Source organism: Nanorana parkeri, unplaced genomic scaffold (genome assembly GCF_000935625.1).
Source record: "Nanorana parkeri isolate BGI_ZX_2015 unplaced genomic scaffold, ASM93562v1 scaffold2546, whole genome shotgun sequence".
NCBI classification, from domain to species: domain Eukaryota; kingdom Metazoa; phylum Chordata; class Amphibia; order Anura; family Dicroglossidae; genus Nanorana; species Nanorana parkeri.
This window is the reverse complement of record NW_017308814.1, coordinates 95,009-100,765: the sequence shown is the minus strand read 5'-3', so window position 1 is coordinate 100,765 and position 5,757 is coordinate 95,009. Positions and strand designations below refer to the sequence as shown.

Here is a 5,757-nt window from a genome sequence, read left to right as displayed (position 1 = left end):
ATAGGGTTCTCCTACCTGTTTGCCAGCCACCGGCCCACTTGCTTAGATTCAGCACACCGACCCACCGATACAGAAAGAGGCTCGAGTCTCGGGGTCTTTTAGGGTATTTATTTGTAAATTCAACAGGAGAGGGCTTAGGGTCTGTAGAATGCCCTGGTGGATTCTTCTGAGGACAGCTTTCTCCCCTAGCAACCGCTAAGGCCGACAGCACTGTGATCTGGTCCCAGGGACCAATAGTAGTAGCAATAATGCGAACAGCCAGGATGATCCAGTAGCTTATATGGAGAAGGTTTGCTATCTCTGGACTCAGGTAAGGACCGCTGGCTTCTTCTCGAACAGATACCTGGAATAGGGTGAGGGGTCTCCCTTGTGGGTCCCAGACGGACGCTCGCACCAGCTCCTCTGTGGTACCCCTCAACAAGAAGACTCCCCCTCCGACCCCGCTTCCATCAGGTCTTTTCCTCTTCAGGATCTGGAATCTCTGTGCCCTCAGCATCTGCAACTGCCAAGGAGCACTCCAGGTTAGTGGTAGTATCTTCTTAGAACAAGGCACCCATCACCTGCCACGTGTATGTGGCCCAAGCAAAGTTCCTATGGAGTCCTAGCCATGTGCTGAGGCCCAGGCCATTTGCTCTGCATCACACACAGACCTCCTAGGGTGAGGCCCCTAGGGGGAAGAGACCTCTGCACAATGTCCCCAGACCTTTTATTACCTGCCCTCAACCATGCCTCTGAGTCATCCTACTCAGGGATTGGCTAGGGTCAGGTGCATGGTCATAACCTGAGGATGTAGATGAGAGGAGAGCCGAGTCATGTGATCTCTGAGGTGTCTATCAAGGTGTGCTTCTTCCCAGGGGGACATCTCTGACCATTTCCTGTACTCAGGACACTACACCTCCAGGGCTGTGCGGGCTTCTCTGATGTTTGGTAGGACGAGACTTCTGTGAGAAACGTTTCCCGTGCTCAGGGCAGGAAAATTGGACTTCTGACTTACCGGTAAAATGTGTTTCTTGGAGTCCAGTACAGGACACCGGTAGATTCAGAGATGACGGGTAATATGGAGGTGTCACCAGGTGATTGGGCACTGGACAGAGCTGCATGGACCCTCATATAGCCCCTCCCCCTCCGGTAAATCCTCCGTTTTCTGGCAAGCCATAGAGGGGCGGGTGCCGTGTTCTCTATGTACTCCAATAATGGATTTTACTGGTAAGTCAGGAGTCCTATTTTCTTGTTCATACCGCACAGGACACGGACTATTCAGAGACGACTGGGACACCCCAAAAGCAACAGAACAGAGAGGTGGGCAACTCAGCAAAACAACCGCCAACCAGACCCAACAAACAACTCAAGGAAAAGCTCCTCAGATGGCAGCCCGTACCACCTCACACCAAGACTTGCTTCCACAGAGGCACGACCATCCCCCTGATAGAACTTAGAGATCATGTGACCAGAGTAGCAGGTGTCGGCTTTACAAATCTGCAACAAAGATGCCTGAGAGGCACCGACGGCTCTAATGGAATGATAGGCGGAGTCCTACCCTAGAGAGAGTAGGCATGCACAATGACCCGTCCGATCCACCTAGAATATAGTGAAACACGACGCAGGGCGGCCACTGTGAGGTCCATCAGGAAGGACAACGCAAGAATCAGACTGACAGAAAGAAGCTGTGACTGAGAGATAGACCCGGGGAGCCCTAACCACATCCAAACCATGGAGAGCCGCCTCCTTAGTATGCTTCAGAGGCAGACAAAAGGAAGGAAGAACAATGTCTACATTAGAATAGAAGGAGGACACCAGCTTAGGTAGAACAGACTCCCAGGTCTGAGAACTTCTATATCGTTGTGTAACACAAGAAACGTAGCCTTACATGGAAGCCCCACCAACAAGGAAACCTGAGCAAGGCGTGAGAGGAACTCTTCCTAGAAGACCCCTGAGTAGACTCGGATGGAGGGACCTTTGGTTTTGGGATTGCTGGGTAGGAGTACTCTTGCCACCCTCAATCTTTTTGATAAAGACGTCCTACTCCTTCACTGACCAGATGTTCTCCCGCAAAGTGAATCCTTTCCAGCTGCTTTCTACATGCAGGCTCCGCCCACCAATATTAAAGCCAGAAAATCCTGAGCATCTAACCTGACAGCAGAGGAAGAGGAGTCCACCAACCCATCCACACAGAAACGCAATGCTCCAGGTGTCATTTCCTGCTGCATCCATTTATGTAGAACTAGGATTCAGTTCAGAGCGCCAAAGCCTGACATATTTCCATCGCTACCAGTGCAGGCTGCAGGGGAGGCCACATGAGAGCAAACACATACATACAACATGTCCGTGGCTGGACATGGCCAGAAGAACTTGAGAAGAATCGATGAGACAAAAGGTAACTAAACTACCGCACATCTCCATCAGTAGAGAGGAGACGTCCATCACCTAAGGGCACTACCAAAAAAAAAATGAGGATTTCCTGAAGGGGGAGGGGTTATATGAGGGTCCTCACAACTTTGGCCAGTGTCCAATCACCTGATATCTGCATATAGAAGTCTCTGGATCTGTCTGTGTCCTGCACTGTACCATCAAGAAAACAGCTTTACCCACGTGTCTCATCTGATGTTTAATATGATGGGAGTTCCATGAGAAACCTTTTCCACACGCAGGACAGGAATACGACTTCTTGCCCTTGGGCAATCTCTGATATAAAAAAGATGGATCTCCTCTGAAAAACATTTCCCTCACTCATGTGAGATCCATAATGTATGAGCAGTTGATGAAGAAATCACTTCCCACAATCATTGTAGGAATTTAGATTCTTACCCGTGTGCAAACATCGATGACTGAAAATATAGGCTTTCCGTGAATAACCTTTCCCACACTCGGGGCAGGAATATGGCTTCTCGCCTGTGTGTACTCTCTGATGTGTAATAAGAGAGGAGCTTGTTGAAAAACATTTACCGCACTCAGAGCAGCAATATGGTTTCTCGCCCGTGTGTATTCTCATATGGGTGGTGAAATTGGACTTACTTGAAAAACATCTCCCGCACTCGGAGCAGGAATATGGCTTCTCCCCCGTGTGTATTCTATGATGTCGGTTAAGATAACACTTTTGAGCAAAATGACTCCCACACTCGATGCAGGAATACAGCTGCTTCCCCGTGTGACATTTGTAATGTGTGACAAGGTCTGATCTCCGAAGAAAACTTTTCCCGCACTCATAACAGTAAAAAGACTTGTCACCAATGTGAGAACTCAGATGAACACAAAGAGTTGATTCAGAGGTAAAACTTTCCCCACACTCAGAACAGGGAAATGTCTGCTCCCCCTGAATTCCGGCACCATCCCCCACAGGACGAGGTTGCTCAGAGTCAGAGGGATTCCATGCTCTATCCACACTGTGAAGTACACCATCCATAGCTGAGCTCATTGTCTCTTCTCCCGCACAATCTGCTGTGATGTCCTCATCTTCCATCTTACAACCTGGAGATAAAGTCAGAGTATCCTTTGAGGGTTCCTCCATGGCGTGTCCTGGAAACATAGAAACACATGATGGAGAGATATGAGAGGGTTAGATGACTTCAATCAACATTCCATCTGGATCAGGAGGTCTGAGGGAGCAGATGTTCTCTGTGGAGGTCCCAACCATCCGGGACTCCTCCACTCCGGTCAAAGGGCCTTCAGTCAGAGGGTTAGATGAATCTCTTATCATATCTGTGCTACTGGAACTAGGAGTGACACCCAACCCAATACTGCCAGCTGAGCCCCAGGACGGGTATCAGTACAGGGAGGTGACCATTACCAACCTACTGTTGGCTGATATCACTCAGATCCCGGCCTACTCTGGACCAATCAGTGTGCAGAAACAGAGAAGAGATAAGAGAAGAATATATTAGGGGTCACCTGTGCTGATCTCTGTAGGAGTGTCCTCCTCTATGAGTGTCCTCGTCATTCCATCCTCCTCCGTATGTTGCTGATCATCCCTCACATACGTCTCTTCTACGTCACCCTCAACTTTCACCTTCATCAGATCTTCACCCTAAACCAACAGAATGGCAGAAAGTCTCATCTTGTAGAGTCCACACATCATCTCCACATGTCAGAGTCTTCAATCACTCAACTCCACCTACCTGATCATGGTGGGGGATGGTGAGATCTTCCTGTGTGGAATCCCGGGAATACAGAGGACGGGGACATCTCTCTGGTGGGTTCCTGTTACTGGATGACTCCTCCAACACACCATCCTCATCCTCCTCTTCTTTTATCTCTTCTTTTACAACGATTTTAGAGTCACTCCGGTTTCCACTCTGAATATAGAACACAATGACATCAGTGGTGACAAGGTAGATGATGTACAGATCCCAATGATACCATCAGTGATGGTTCATCATCTACCTGATCATGGTGGGGGATGGCGTGGTCCTCCTGTGTGGGATCCCGGGAATACAGAGGACGGAGACATCTCTCTGGTGGGTTCCTCTTACTGGATCCATCTGTAGGAAACACACACACTGACTGAATACATTGTTTCTATGTGTGTATCAGATGATGGGGGATGTAGGCGGAGCCTCCGTACTGCTCTCTCCTCTTACCCGGTGATGGGAAGTTTTGGCAATTTTCTGTCTTTACATCTTTAAAGAAGTCCTTATTGTCTTCTAAACACCCCCAACCCTACAAAACAAGACAGAGACATCCTGACACCTTATAGGAACCTGACACACACAATGATACCGTCACCACCCAGACACATCCCTTGTCTGTTCCTGGATCATGTCCCAGAATTCCCGGCATCGCTCACCTCTCCTGCCAGCAGCTCCATCATCTTCTTGGTGACTTCCAGAATCTTCTCCATGTTGTGTCTCTCGGGTTTAAGGGAGTCACATGGAGGCACTGTGATGGTCACATGATCACCTGACTTCAGAAGAGGAAAACTCTGGATGGAGGAACCAATAGGAATATCATGTTAGAATCCCAGAATCCTCCTCACCTCTCCGGTCAGGTCATGTGATCTCTCAGAATCCTCCTCACCTCTCCGGTCAGCAGGTAGATGATCTCCAGGGTGAGGTTTAGTATCTTCTCAGTCATGTGACTCCGCTCCTCCTCCATCTTCACTGGTGTGGTCATGTGATCTCTGTGGACAGATGGTGGAGAATTATCTGGTTGTATAATATTAGGATGGGGATATAGGGGGGTAATAGGTGGGCTGCCCCCCAGTGGGAATTGCCCCATGTAGATGGGGGGTCACTCAGTGTTTGTTGGCAGGGCCTGTGCTAGGATTTTTGCCTACACAGGCAAAGGTGCATTTACCTTTGGTGCGGGAGAGCAGCGGCAAGTCAGCGCTGGTCCGGTGGGAGGAGCTCGCTTTACAATGTAAGGAAGACATTACAATTACAATACAATCACAATACAAGATGGTAAGGAGGGCCCGGTCCCTGAGGGCTTACAATCTAAAGGGAGGGGCCTGTGATACATGAGGAGGTAGCTGTGGGAATGAATTGTATGAGAATGTGATGGTTGAGCGGTTAGGTTGAGGTGGGATCGGCTTCCCTGAAGAGATGAGTCTTAAGGGAACGCCTAAAGGCAGTTAGGGTGGGAGATAGACGGACAGGTTGGGGTAAAGAGTTCCAGAGGATGGGAGAGACTCTAGAGAAGTCCTAGAGGAGAGCATGGGAGGAGTTGACTAGGGAGCTGGAAAGCAGGAGGTCTTGGGAAGAGCGGAGGGGACGGTTAGGGTGATACTTTGAGACGAGGTTGGAGATATAGCCGGGGGCGGAG

General features: G+C 49.4%; 1 long non-coding RNA gene across 2 annotated transcripts; it reads right to left on the bottom strand.

Moving 5' to 3' along the window:
• Positions 1–4,615: 4,615 nt before the first annotated feature.
• LOC108801887 lies at positions 4,616–5,048 on the bottom strand. 2 transcript variants are annotated; one of them, XR_001942178.1, is made up of 3 exons: positions 5,011–5,048; positions 4,781–4,915; positions 4,616–4,653 (listed from the first exon to the last, which is right to left on the bottom strand). It is a non-coding gene; the product is annotated as an uncharacterized LOC108801887 (long non-coding RNA). The 2 variants fall into 2 exon arrangements; XR_001942179.1 differs by lacking the exon at positions 4,616–4,653 and adding an exon at positions 4,664–4,694.
• Positions 5,049–5,757: the final 709 nt, after the last annotated feature.